Source organism: Cylas formicarius, unplaced genomic scaffold (genome assembly GCF_029955315.1).
Source record: "Cylas formicarius isolate icCylForm1 unplaced genomic scaffold, icCylForm1.1 PGA_scaffold_5__7_contigs__length_24384050, whole genome shotgun sequence".
NCBI classification, from domain to species: domain Eukaryota; kingdom Metazoa; phylum Arthropoda; class Insecta; order Coleoptera; family Brentidae; genus Cylas; species Cylas formicarius.
Genome location: NW_026844341.1, coordinates 23,871,841 through 23,886,387, shown reverse-complemented (window position 1 = coordinate 23,886,387; position 14,547 = coordinate 23,871,841). Strand labels below are relative to the sequence as shown.

At 33.8% G+C, this 14,547-nt stretch overlaps 1 protein-coding gene across 1 annotated transcript in view; it reads left to right on the top strand.

The window, feature by feature from the left end:
* Positions 1–1,689: 1,689 nt before the first annotated feature.
* The window catches only part of LOC132701997 (phosphoinositide 3-kinase adapter protein 1), a 73,204-nt gene continuing 60,346 nt past the window's right edge, over positions 1,690–14,547 (top strand). Inside the window, exon 1 of the mRNA XM_060670386.1 lies at positions 1,690–1,811. The gene's annotated coding sequence lies outside the window, so the exon portion shown is untranslated. The remainder of the gene's footprint in view (positions 1,812–14,547) is intronic.

The window sequence follows — 14,547 nt, the reverse complement described above, 5'->3', positions numbered from 1 at the left end:
AAGATCTTGTGATTTAACACCGCTAGACTACTTTCTGTGGTGCTATGTAAAGTCATTGGTCTATGCGGATAAGCCACATTTGGAAAACAACATTCGTCGTGTTATTGCCGATATACGGCCACAAATGTTGGGAAGATTCATCGAAAATTGGACGTCCAGATTGGACTACATCCACCCCAGCCGTGGCGGTCATATGCCAGAAATCATATTTAAAATGTAATGCCACAAGATTATCTTTCGGATAAATAAAATTCATGTCAATCGAATAATTCATCGTTGTTTTATTGCAACTTAAAGTTCTACATATCGAAAAAAAACACCCCCTACAAGCTGTACACCTTGTAAAATCTTTGTTTCTGGATCAATTTTGATAAAAAAAAAATTGCGAGAAAGATCTCTAAAAAATGCACTAAAACCTCGTTTTGCTTTTCGCTTCAACTTAAAGTCATGGCCAACTGAGACTATGTAACAAAAGTGAGAAAAGAGAGAAGTGCTATTGGGGATTATTATTCAGGAATACATAGAACCCAAATATACCAATTTTTATAATGTTTCAATACAGGATGAAATATCGTTTTTTTATTGGATAGATCCCTCAAAAACGCACTAAAAAGTTATGTTTCTCTTTATATCAACCTAAAGCGATGCTCAACTGGGATTAATTTTTGATGTCAATTATCGAGAAGAGCTATTAGAGATTTCGTTAAAAGTGTTAAAGTGTCAAGTTCATTTAAGCATTACTCCTGTAGAATGTTTGTTTAATGCTTGACAATTCTTTTCCGCTGGATAAATCTTACTAAAGAAATGAAACGGTTTTTTCGTATCGCATCGACCCAGAGAGAGAGGTACTTTTAAAGAATTTTTCCAAATTGAAAATGACAACCTATTTGTGTTCAGTACTACCTAAAAGTAACTAGACCAATGACCATAGTTTTTAGTGTTAAAAAAAAAAAAAATATTGTGAACCTTGTAAATAGCGATTAATTCGTATGTGCTTTTAAGATATTACAAATGTTAATTATACAAATTTCAAAAATATTGATTAAAAAGACTCCTTACGGTACATTTATTTTTTAATCAACAGCATTTATAAATCTTAGAGTTCGAACGATATAATGTAAACAAAATTAAAACGTAAATTGGCGAGTGAATTTGACTGTCTAATATTCCCTTCTCCATGGCAAACTTGGGTCTACATAGGACACAGTATGCTGACGTCAATCAATTTTGACATTTCTGTTATTTTCGGTATTACATAACAATTAAAATTCCTTTTTAATTAAAAGGATACAGCGTTGCAAAGTCTGTTTAGTTCATATTTGAGAAAATCTGAAAGTGTCTTTCAGTGAATTCTATCCAACAAAAAAGAATGATAAATTTATTTTTAAAAAAATCCCTAATAGCACTTCTCTCTTCTCTCTCCTTTGCGAGGGTGTACAAATAATGCAAAAAATTAAAACTAAAAATTCGAAACACCGGAAGGGTGAGGTGTTACGTCTTTCGTCGCATCCAGAAAATTAAAAATTCGCCAACAGTCGAGACCTGCACGCGTCTCGTAGTACCTGAATCGAGACCGGAAAAAACGTCCGCATCTGGCGGTCGTTTTCAGCTTTCAGCGAGCCCCGTCCCCACCACCGGGTCTGAAAAACTCTCGGGCGCCTCTCTTGAAAGTTCTTAGTACGATCTCAGCTTCGATTGGGCTTGATACGTCACGGTTGACGCACGTCCAGCGTGTGAATAATAGACCTGAAGCAGTCAGTACGCGCACTTGATCGAATTGTGCGACGTTTGTTGTGTGACGATTTCGAGCGGTAAGTCCAAGATTGAGGCAGCTAAGTAGTTTTTGCGACGATTTTTAAAGTCAAGCCAATATTAGCATAAAATCTCACATCGGGCCGATGTTTCCTTTAAATTTTCGCTAAAATGGGGCTTTTAAAATCACGTATCGGAGTTTGTTTATAAAAAAGTTTATTTTTGGCTGCCCGAACATTTCGACTGGCCTCTGGAAACGTTTTTCTAAATATTCAGGTCAACGCTATGAAATTATAAAGGAGATCCTTGCTTATAGCGCTCTAAAGCTCTAGCAACCCTAAAGTAACTCATTTTCTTCCGTGTCAAAAATTTCCCGTCACGTGACACTATCGTGGTTCCCGTTAATTTGTCCTTTTTGAAAATTGCCGGTTGGCTGCCAACAATTTTCAATTTGCGCTGGCGTCGAGATTAGGTTGTAATTTTGCTTTTGACTTGAATAAATGGCTTTCCTCGTTTTTGTAAACAGCACCAAAAGATTTTCCACATCGCAAAGGCAAAAATGGGCACTAACGGTTATTGCGATTTCGATTAGAATTTATTAGAGACAAATAACGTTCTAAATATTAAATGGTTATGGGTGACTCGGATGGATTGAAAATATCTTGAAAACTGTAAATATTGAGAGCCTGCAACCGAATACAAAGTAGTCCTTTTCAATGTTAAATAGGGCAAAATTATAAAAATACAGGGCTTCCATAAAAAATATCCCCCAGCTTAGGGTATATGAAATATGTCTAGAATTTTCCAATGCGTCCAACAAGTAATAATATATAGAGTGTTTCAATGAAAATAAGAAAGTTAAACACCATTTACGGTATATCCGGGCCAACAATAATTTACAACTAAATGCCTTGCTCGAAATCTTGAAAATCCATTTTTTTTTTAATTTTGCACAATGCAAAAATTATTTTAGTCCACATTTTGTTATACAGGATGGTATAAGATCATTACCTCTCCGTTGTCGAGCATAGACCTCCTCCAGTATTTTCCATTCCGTGCTATTGTGTGTCTGTTATTCCCTTACACGGTAAAGTCTGTTCATAGATATAAGAAAGTGACTAACTGATACGAATTAAGGAAAAACCCTGGCAAGCTGTAAGAATGAAGTACGGCCGAACAGGTCCGTACTTTGCTTAGGATTTAATTATTTGGAGTTTTGTTAGGAAAGATACTAAACAATATTTATTTATTTGTGTATGTATTTATGTTTAAATCTAAAATAGAATTACAAATTATTTTTATTACGTACTTAAATTACTTAAAATTATTCACATAATATATCAGTATCACTATCACCATCATCGCGTGTTCTATATTATTTGCAATGTGGATATACGATTGGTCGCTTTTTCTATATGTTTAACAGAATTTGCCCAACTTTGCTGAGGGATGTTAACAACTTCGGTTTCTATAAGTTTGAGGACATTGGAGTTAACACGGGGAAAAACATTGTTACGACGAATGGCAGATTTCACTTGGTGCCTTTTGTAGGTTCAAGCTTTGTAGAACCTCAATTAATTGCTTTTTGGTCTAATCTTCGTGAAAATAAATGTCGATATTATACATGTTGTTTTGGATTGTTGGTTTTAGTCAACTGTCTACTTGATAAATTACAATTACGCTATTAGGAGAAATGTTTGGAGCTAGTTTGGTTTTAAACCAACTTTCAAGTAAATCAGCGGTGGTGTCTTCATGGTAATCCAGAGAAGAATTTTTAATATTTTTCGCAGACAGAGAAAGTCCATTTGGAATCCAACCATCTTTAGAGCCTGCATGCAAATTACTTATTCCTTTACCTCATCTTGATGGCGCGTTTGTTTTACACTTATCAGTTGAGTCAACCCAACCCTTTTCCGGGGTATCATAAGTGTCGAACCAGGTTTCGTCCAAGTAAATAATTGGCCTTTGTTGTTCTCCTAATTTTTTCTAGATATTCCAGTCGCCATTACCGAATTCTAAAAGAGTCCATTAAAACTTGCCTTTTGTCAATTTTTTAACATCTAAAACCCATGTGTTGAATATACTTCCATAAGTTAGTTTATATCTCTACATCCTTATTATTATTATTATTATTATTATTATTATTATGACCTCATCGACCGCCATCTTTCGATAAAATTTCAATCTTCTCGGAGCGACGTAGGTATTTTAAAAAACTTAAAACACAAATTTTTGGACAAAATCACGACCAAACACTCATGAAAATTTGGATCGAGGTCGATGTTCACCGATCCGGCTCAAATTTGGCACGAAAATAGGGGGTCGGGGGGGTATTCAAAAAAAATAGTCAGTTGTTTAATTATAAGTTTCTTAGTCCTTCCGGGGGACGAAATATTAACAAAAAAAACGGATTTTTTTCAAAAAATGTTTTATATTTCCATTATTTATAGTTTTAAGGATTTTAAATTTATGCATTATATACTTGAGTCTTTTCTCTATGTAATGATACCAAAAGATCTTACACAAATTGTATGGCTCTTTGTTAGGAACGGTTTTTGTATTAATTATTATTTATAATTAAATGGTGAGAGCTGAAGAAGACTTTATAATTTTTATTTATAGACCTCATTGACCTCCATCTTTAAAAAAAAAATCAATCGTTTCGAAGTAATGCGGGTATTTAAAAAAAATAAAAATGGGAATTTTTGAGGAGTACCACGATATCCATGAAAATGATAATTTGAGAATATTAATTAATGATGGGGAGGGCGGGAGACGGACGTTATGGTATTTGCGAATAGACCTCATTGACCTCTAACTTTGATAAAAATTTCAACCTTCTGGGAGAAACGTAGATATTTTTAAAAAATTAAAAATCTAAAATTTTTGAAGAAAAGCATGATAAATACGAAAATATAAAATGCAAATATTTACCGAAAATGGGGGGTTGGGGGGTACGTTATAGTATTTGCAAATAGACCTCATTGGTGTGTATCTTTCGTAAAAATTTCAACTTTCTCGGATTCATATGGGTTGAGAAACAACCTTAAAATCTCATTTTAAATGGAAAAATCGGCTTAAAATCAATAATCAATTTTGAATATTTTATATCTTATTTGTTTATAATTTTGAGAATTCGAAATTCATGTGTTAAATACTTTGGTCCTTCCTCTATAAAAGGATACCAAAATGATTCCCACAAGTTAGAGCGTTTGTCGTCAGGTCTAATAATTTATGATGTAACACTATTCTTGTACTTACAGGTAAATTATGTCTCACTAAATCATAACATATCCGGTGTTAGCATCCGACATTACATAAACTCTTATCCCCCATTTCGTAGGCTTGTTAGGATTGTAAGTATAAAAAATTATTTTACCCTTAAATCCAACAACAGATTCGTGAACCGATATCTCTCTTGATGGAACAGAGTGTTCTACGAATTGCTTGTCCAAATAATCTAAATAGCGACTGAGTTCGAGCCCTAAGAGTTTCGTCATTTGGGTCGTGGAGCATCCAAAAAAATTACTACTAAAAAAAGGCATTTTGGTGTTAAACTGTTATGACCATTACTCTTGGATATCAGATAAGGTTATCGTACCCATATTTAGGACAATCCTTCATGTAAGTCATGTAAATCCGTTTTGTTATTTTCTTTGAATCTTAACGAATTTAAATTAATTTAATTTTAATTTTAACGTTATGCTAATATTTTCTGGAATCATTTCACGAGCTTGCCATCAATTTCCTATTAGAGCCGGGCTAAAATAGGATATTTCCGATTAACGAAAATAAACCAAACGTCATCTCTCGTGGCACGTATGTCCCAACTTTGGTGAACCAAATATTTATAATTAGCGCTAAATGCGGGTACGTAACGGGAACGCCCGGAATTCGTGTAATATCGTCGTTTTTCGCAACTTCTGACATCTGGGATTAGCGCGTGTCTCAACTCGGAAGCGATTAGCGCTAAAAAAATAAACAAGCCGCAAGTGGACCTTACACGTACAGTAAATTACGAATTTGATCAGAACATCGACCTATCGCATCTTACGCGACGTCGAGCAAGATGGAAGGTTCGTAAATATCACGAAATTGTCGGCAATAAGTATAAAGAAATATGCTCAAACCAATTAAGGTATCCTTTAGCCCATATTGCACTTAAGAACAACTTTACATGGATTCTTGTGTCACCCACCCACCCACATTTGAATAACATTATTCTACGGCTACCCTAAACCCTAAATGTGTTAGCAATGGCGTTTAAAATATTGGGCAGAAATGCAGACATGTCAAACTATCGTATCTCATTTTTTTAAATAGACTGCCCTTTGTTTTGCTTTCAAATTCATTATAAATAAGTACTATACCTATCCGTCATAGTTTCCGACATTTAAGTGGGTAAAAAAAAAAAAAAATAATATATATATATATATATATATATATATATATATATATATATATATATATATATATATATATATATATATATATATATATATATATATATATATATATATATATATATATATATATATATATGTATGGGGTTTGTTACAGCTCGCGCCGTTTTCCCTCTCTCAACCAGACTCTCCATTCATCTTTGTCATTCCAATCTCCGTCTTCCAACCCCCTTTCCTCCATGGCTTCATCTATTTCATCCCTCCACGATCTTCTGGGTCTTCCTCTCTTTCTACGTCCCGTAGGGCTCCACTCTGTGATTTTCTTTATCCACCGTCTATCGTCACTTCGTCTGACATGACCATACCATTTAAGCTGTTTTTCTGCTATTGTAGTTAATAAGTCTTTTTCTACATTCATTTGCCTCTTGATTTCTGCGTTACGTATTCTATCCATGCGTGTTCGTTGGCAACACCTTCTCCAATATTCCATTTCTACGGCGGTTACTTTAGATCTGCTCTTTTTGTTCAATAGCCAGGTTTCTGCTCCGTATGTAATTATGCTTTCTACTATTGTCTTAAATATTGTTGTTTTTGTTTTCTTTGTTAATTTCTTGTTCCATATAATGGAGTTCAGTTGTTTTATACATGTTCTACCCTGACCTAGTCTAGATTTGATTTCTTCTTCTGTTGATCCATCTTTTGTTATTATACACCCTAAGTATTTAAATTTGTCTGTTGCTTTTACGGTTGTATTTTCATCTATTTCCAAATCTTCGATTTCCCCTTCTTTTGTTGTTAGATATTCTGTCTTTTCGAAGTTTATTTCCAAACCTACCTCCTCATATTCCTCTTTCAGCTTTCTGAGCATGTAACTCAAGTCGTCTTCATCCTGGGCTATGACCACCTGGTCGTCGGCAAAGCTTAGGGTGTATAAGTGGTCGTCGCGTACTGGGACTCCCATACCTTGACATTTTCTTTTCCATTGTGTTAGCGTCCTCTCAAGATAGATTTTAAACAACGTTGTTGATGTAGGGCATCCTTGTAGTAGGCCCTTTGATGTTGTGAATCGATTTGTGTACCTATTACCTATTTTAACCCACAACTCGTTGTTCTTGTACATTGTATCTACGGCTTTTATTAGTTCTCTTTCTATCCCAATATCTTCCATTGCTTTCCAAAGTTGTTGTCTGGGTATAGAGTTATAAGCTTTCCTTATATCTATGAATGCTAAATGGATGTCTCTGTTTTTAGCTTTTTTCTTTTCGATAGTCTGCCTTACCGTATATATCTGATCAACGCATGACTTCCCTGCCGTGAAACCGGCTTGATCTTCACCTATTTTCCCTATTATCTGGTCTTCTATTTTGTTTTTGATTATCTTTCCATATAGTCTTCCCATGCTTGATATAATGCTAATTCCTCTGTAGTTGGTACACTTCCTACGATCCCCCTTCTTGAAAATAGAGCTTATATATGCCGTATTCCACTCCCTTGGTAACGTTTCTCCATTTATTGCTCTTTCAAACATGTTTTTCAATATTCTTTCATACTTAATAAGTTCATTCACTATCCCCCCTGGCCCTGGTGATTTTTTGTTTTTTAATTCTTTAATGGCTTTTATTATTTCTTTTTCTTCTATTGTTACATGCTTTAGATTGTTGTTAGGTTGTATTTGGTATGTTAGTTGTTGCCAGAATTGTGGTCGTGTCTCCGTTAGTAGTTGTTGATAATAATTTTCCCATTCGGTTTCTTTGATAAACTGTATATTGACTTTCTCTTTGGTATTTGATCTGACAGATCTTATTGTTCTCCATGATTCCGAGCATCTTGTACCTCCTGTATACTGTTGTATGTTTTGGCAGACTCTATCCCATTTTTCATTTTTTTCTTTATTAATTAGTTTCTTTGTTTCTCTGTTTTTGTCCTTATATTTCTGTAGGTCTTCTCCCGAATTTGTACAGAGCCATTTTTGGTGTAAGCGCTTTTTTTCCTGAATAGCTGCAATAGCTTCCTCACTAAGTTCTTCTGTATATTTTTTGTTCTTTCCGTCTTCCTCTCCTAATGCTTCATAAGCTGCCTCTTTAATGCTCTTCTTCACGTGTTCGTAAGTGTCTGTTAAATTATTAAAATTGAACTCTATTAGTTTTTCATCAAGTCTACGTCTGTACAAATCTCTTATTGTTTCTTCCTCTAGGAGGTGAATTTTAAATCTTTTCTCTTTTATTTCCTGGTTGTTTTGGTTGTCTTTTTGTTGTTCTTGTTTTGCTGTCTCTTCTTTGTTTTTCTTTGCTACTCCATACCAAGGAAAGTGCATGTACGCAACTACCAGTCGATGATCGGTTCCGCATTCAGCGCTTCTTTTAACTCTTACATAATGTATCTTAATTGTTGTAGTTATCCTAACAACTATGTAATCTATTATGGATCTTAGATTCCTAGTTTCTTGTATCCAGGTGTATTTGTGGATGTCTTTATGTTTATAGAATTTAATTAGTTCGTAGTACATGTCTTACGAATATTTAGTCCCAAGCCAATAATAACACTTCGTCGTGTCCAAAGAATTCATTCATTCTGTGATTGGCGGGGCGACTATTAATGCCTCCGTTAAACGTTCAACAGGGAGAGAGAAAGAGAGAGAAATTCCATTTCCAAGTTTCCGGACGAACGGGTCGCATGGAAAAACGTAAAATTGGAAACTGTAATTGCATCACGGGCCACATACCGAGCGCATTAAATATTTCCTTTATCGCCGTCGACCCGTCGTAATCAAATCTATTTATGAAACGCTGTTTATAACGTTGTTGTCGTTGACTATTATCTAGTTTTATTCTGCTATCCAATTGGAATAGTTAAGTCGGGCATTAGTAAACAACACAGGTCGTTCGACATTTTTAATTAGTGCCGAAAATGGGCGGGGACTTATTCGGATCCTAACGTCTATTTAAAATTGACGCCCGTCGCCTTGGGGGACGTCATTGGGCGTCGCGAGACATTCCGATCGCTAAAACGTAAAACTTTATTTAATTTTTCTGCAATCTACGAGGTGTGTTCAAAAAGTAAGATGACTTCGGAAGGTTACTAATTAATACCAATTCTTTCTTTATACAACCTCTTTCGAAATTGCCTAATAAAAACTTCTGAAATATTTTTTAGGATTTTCAACCCTGTATTATTTACAATTACTGGCAATTTTTTTTTATAACCGCTACCCCAACAGTACCTGAAACCAGTGGGTTTAGTTTTTTGCATTAAGATAAAGTCAATATCCCCAAAAAGATATATAATCTATAAACAAAAGTTGATAGTCTTCAACACAGATAATTCTCTCGAGTATAGTTTTGTACGTCTAAGATATAGTTAAAATCCTCAAAAAGGACGACATCTGTGTTCTAGTTAGTTCTAATGTTCCCAAAAAGAAATATAAGCTAAAAACAACAGTCGATATTCTTCAAGATAGATAATTCTCTCGAGTATAGTTTTGTACGTCTAAGATATAGTTAAAATCCTCAAAAAGGACGACATCTGTGTTCTAGTTAGTTCTGATGTTCCCAAAAAGAAATATAAGCTAAAAACAACAGTCGATGTTCTTCAAGACAGATAATTCTCTCGAGCATAGTTTTGTACGTCTAAGATATAGTTAAAATCCTCAAAAAGGACGACATCTGTGTTCTAGTTAGTTCTGATGTTCCCAAAAAGAAATATAAGCTCAAAACAACCGTCGATATTCTTCAAGAGAGATAATTCTCTCGAGTATAGTTTTGTACGTCTAAGATATAGTTAAAATCCTCAAAAAGGACGACATCTGTGTTCTAGTTAGTTCTGATGTTCCCAAAAAGAAATATAAGCTAAAAACAACAGTCGATGTTCTTCAAGACAGATAATTCTCTCGAGCATAGTTTTGTACGTCTAAGATATAGTTAAAATCCTCAAAAAGGACGACATCTGTGTTCTAGTTAGTTCTGATGTTCCCAAAAAGAAATATAAGCTAAAAACAACAGTCGATATTCTTCAAGACAGATAATTCTCTCGAGTATAGTTTTGTACGTCTAAGATATAGTTAAAATCCTCAAAAAGGACGACATCTGTGTTCTAGTTAGTTCTGATGTTCCCAAAAAGAAATATAAGCTCAAAACAACAGTCGATATACTTCAAGGTAGATAATTCTCTCTGGTATAATTTTGTACGTCTAAGATATAGTTAAAATCCTCAAAAAGGACGACATCTGTGTTCTAATTAGTTCTGATGTTCCCAAAAAGAAATATAAGCTAAAAACAACGGTCGATATTCTTCAAGACAGAAAATTCTCTCGAGCATAGTTTTATACGTCTAAGATATAGTTAAAATCCTCAAAAAGGACGACATCTGTGTTCTAGTTAGTTCTGATGTTCCCAAAAAGAAATATAAGCTAAAAACAACAGTCGATCTTCTTCAAGACAGATAATTCTCTCGAGCATAGTGTTGTACGTCTAAGATATAGTTAAAATCCTCAAAAAGGACGACATCTGTGTTCTAGTTAGTTCTGATGTTCCCAAAAAGAAATATAAGCTAAAAACAATAGCCGATATTCTTCAAGACAGATAATTCTCTCGAGTATAGTTTTGTACGTCTAAGATATAGTTAAAATCCTCAAAAATGACGACATCTGTGTTCTAATTAGTTCTGATGTTCCCAAAAAGAAATATAAGCTAAAAACAACAGTCGATATTCTTCAAGACAGATAATTCTCTCGAGTATAGTTTTGTACGTCTAAGATATAGTTAAAATTCTCAAAAATGACGACATCTGTGTTCTAGTTAGTTCTGATGTTCCCAAAAAAAAATATAAGCTAAAAACAACAGTCGATATTCTTCAAGACAGATAATTCTCTCGAGTATAGTTTTGTACGTCTAAGATATAGTTAAAATCCTCAAAAATGACGACATCTGTGTTCTAATTAGTTCTGATGTTCCCAAAAAGAAATATAAGCTAAAAACAACAGTCGATATTCTTCAAGACAGATAATTCTCTCGAGTATAGTTTTGTACGTCTAAGATATAGTTAAAATCCTCAAAAATGACGACATCTGTGTTCTAATTAGTTCTGATGTTCCCAAAAAGAAATATAAGCTAAAAACAACAGTCGATATTCTTCAAGACAGATAATTCTCTCGAGTATAGTTTTGTACGTCTAAGATATAGTTAAAATTCTCAAAAATGACGACATCTGTGTTCTAGTTAGTTCTGATGTTCCCAAAAAGAAATATAAGCTAAAAACAACGGTCGATATTCTTCAAGACAGAAAATTCTCTCGAGCATAGTTTTGTACGTCTAAGATATAGTTAAAATCCTCAAAAATGACGACATCTGTGTTCTAGTTAGTTCTGATGTTCCCAAAAAGAAATATAAGCTAAAAACAACGGTCGATATTCTTCAAGACAGATAATTCTCTCGAGCATAGTTTTGTACGTCTAAGATATAGTTAAAATCCTCAAAAAGGACGACATCTGTGTTCTAGTTAGTTCTGATGTTCCCAAAAAGAAATATAAGCTAAAAACAACAGTCGATATTCTTCAAGACAGATAATTCTCTCGAGCATAGTTTTGTACGTCTAAGATATAGTTAAAATCCTCAAAAAGGACGACATCTGTGTTCTAGTTAGTTCTGATGTTCCCAAAAAGAAATATAAGCTAAAAACAACGGTCGATATTCTTCAAGACAGATAATTCTCTCGAGTATAGTTTTGTACGTCTAAGATATAGTTAAAATTCTCAAAAATGACGACATCTGTGTTCTAGTTAGTTCTGATGTTCCCAAAAAGAAATATAAGCTAAAAACAACAGTCGATCTTCTTCAAGACAGATAATTCTCTCGAGCATAGTTTTGTACGTCTAAGATATAGTTAAAATCCTCAAAAAGGACGACATCTGTGTTCTAGTTAGTTCTGATGTTCCCAAAAAGAAATATAAGCTAAAAACAACAGTCGATATTCTTCAAGACAGATAATTCTCTCGAGCATAGTTTTGTACGTCTAAGATATAGTTAAAATCCTCAAAAAGGACGACATCTGTGTTCTAGTTAGTTGCGATGTTCCCAAAAAGAAATATAAGCTAAAAACAAGAGTCGATATACTTCAAGATAGATAATTCTCTCGGGTATAGTTTTGTACGTCTAAGATATAGTTAAAATCCTCAAAAAGGAAGACATCTGTGTTCTAGTTAGTTCTGATGTTCCCAAAAAGAAATATAAGCTAAAAACAACAGTCGATATTCTTCAAGACAGATAATTCTCTCGAGCATAGTTTTGTACGTCTAAGATATAGTTAAAATCCTCAAAAATGACGACATCTGTGTTCTAGTTAGTTCTGATGTTCCCAAAAAGAAATATAAGCTAAAAACAAGAGTCGATATACTTCAAGATAGATAATTCTCTCGAGTATAGTTTTGTACGTCTAAGATATAGTTAAAATCCTCAAAAAGGAAGACATCTGTGTTCTAGTTAGTTCTGATGTTCCCAAAAAGAAATATAAGCTAAAAACAACAGTCGATATTCTTCAAGACAGATAATTCTCTCGAGCATAGTTTTGTACGTCTAAGATATAGTTAAAATCCTCAAAAAGGACGACATCTGTGTTATAGTTAGTTCTGATGTTCCCAAAAAGAAATATAAGCTAAAAACAACAGTCGATATTCTTCAAGACAGATAATTCTCTCGAGCATAGTTTTGTACGTCTAAGATATAGTTAAAATCCTCAAAAAGGACGACATCTGTGTTCTAGTTAGTTGCGATGTTCCCAAAAAGAAATATAAGCTAAAAACAAGAGTCGATATACTTCAAGATAGATAATTCTCTCGAGTATAGTTTTGTACGTCTAAGATATAGTTAAAATCCTCAAAAAGGAAGACATCTGTGTTCTAGTTAGTTCTGATGTTCCCAAAAAGAAATATAAGCTAAAAACAACAGTCGATATTCTTCAAGACAGATAATTCTCTCGAGCATAGTTTTGTACGTCTAAGATATAGTTAAAATCCTCAAAAAGGACGACATCTGTGTTCTAGTTAGTTGCGATGTTCCCAAAAAGAAATATAAGCTAAAAACAAGAGTCGATATACTTCAAGATAGATAATTCTCTCGAGTATAGTTTTGTACGTCTAAGATATAGTTAAAATCCTCAAAAAGGAAGACATCTGTGTTCTAGTTAGTTCTGATGTTCCCAAAAAGAAATATAAGTTAAAAACAACAGTCGATATTCTTCAAGACAGATAATTCTCTCGAGTATAGTTTTGTACGTCTAAGATATAGTTAAAATTCTCAAAAATGACGACATCTGTGTTCTAGTTAGTTCTGATGTTCCCAAAAAGAAATATAAGCTAAAAACAACGGTCGATATTCTTCAAGACAGAAAATTCTCTCGAGCATAGTTTTATACGTCTAAGATATAGTTAAAATCCTCAAAAAGGACGACATCTGTGTTCTAGTTAGTTCTGATGTTCCCAAAAAGAAATATAAGCTCAAAACAACAGTCGATATACTTCAAGGTAGATAATTCTCTCTGGTATAATTTTGTACGTCTAAGATATAGTTAAAATCCTCAAAAAGGACGACATCCGTGTTCTAATTAGTTCTGATGTTCCCAAAAAGAAATATAAGCTAAAAACAACGGTCGATATTCTTCAAGACAGAAAATTCTCTCGAGCATAGTTTTGTACGTCTAAGATATAGTTAAAATCCTCAAAAAGGACGACATCTGTGTTCTAGTTAGTTCTGATGTTCCCAAAAAGAAATATAAGCTAAAAACAACGGTCGATATTCTTCAAGACAGAAAATTCTCTCGAGCATAGTTTTGTACGTCTAAGATATAGTTAAAATCCTCAAAAAGGACGACATCTGTGTTCTAGTTAGTTCTGATGTTCCCAAAAAGAAATATAAGCTCAAAACAACCGTCGATATTCTTCAAGATAGATAATTCTCTCGAGTATAGTTTTGTACGTCTAAGATATAGTTAAAATCCTCAAAAAGGACGACATCTGTGTTCTAGTTAGTTCTGATGTTCCCAAAAAGAAATATAAGCTCAAAACAACAGTCGATATACTTCAAGGTAGATAATTCTCTCTGGTATAATTTTGTACGTCTAAGATATAGTTAAAATCCTCAAAAAGGACGACATCCGTGTTCTAATTAGTTCTGATGTTCCCAAAAAGAAATATAAGCTAAAAACAACGGTCGATATTCTTCAAGACAGAAAATTCTCTCGAGCATAGTTTTGTACGTCTAAGATATAGTTAAAATCCTCAAAAAGGACGACATCTGTGTTCTAGTTAGTTCTGATGTTCCCAAAAAGAAATATAAGCTAAAAACAACGGTCGATCTTCTTCAAGACAGATAATTCTCACGAGTTTAGTTTTGTACATCTAAGA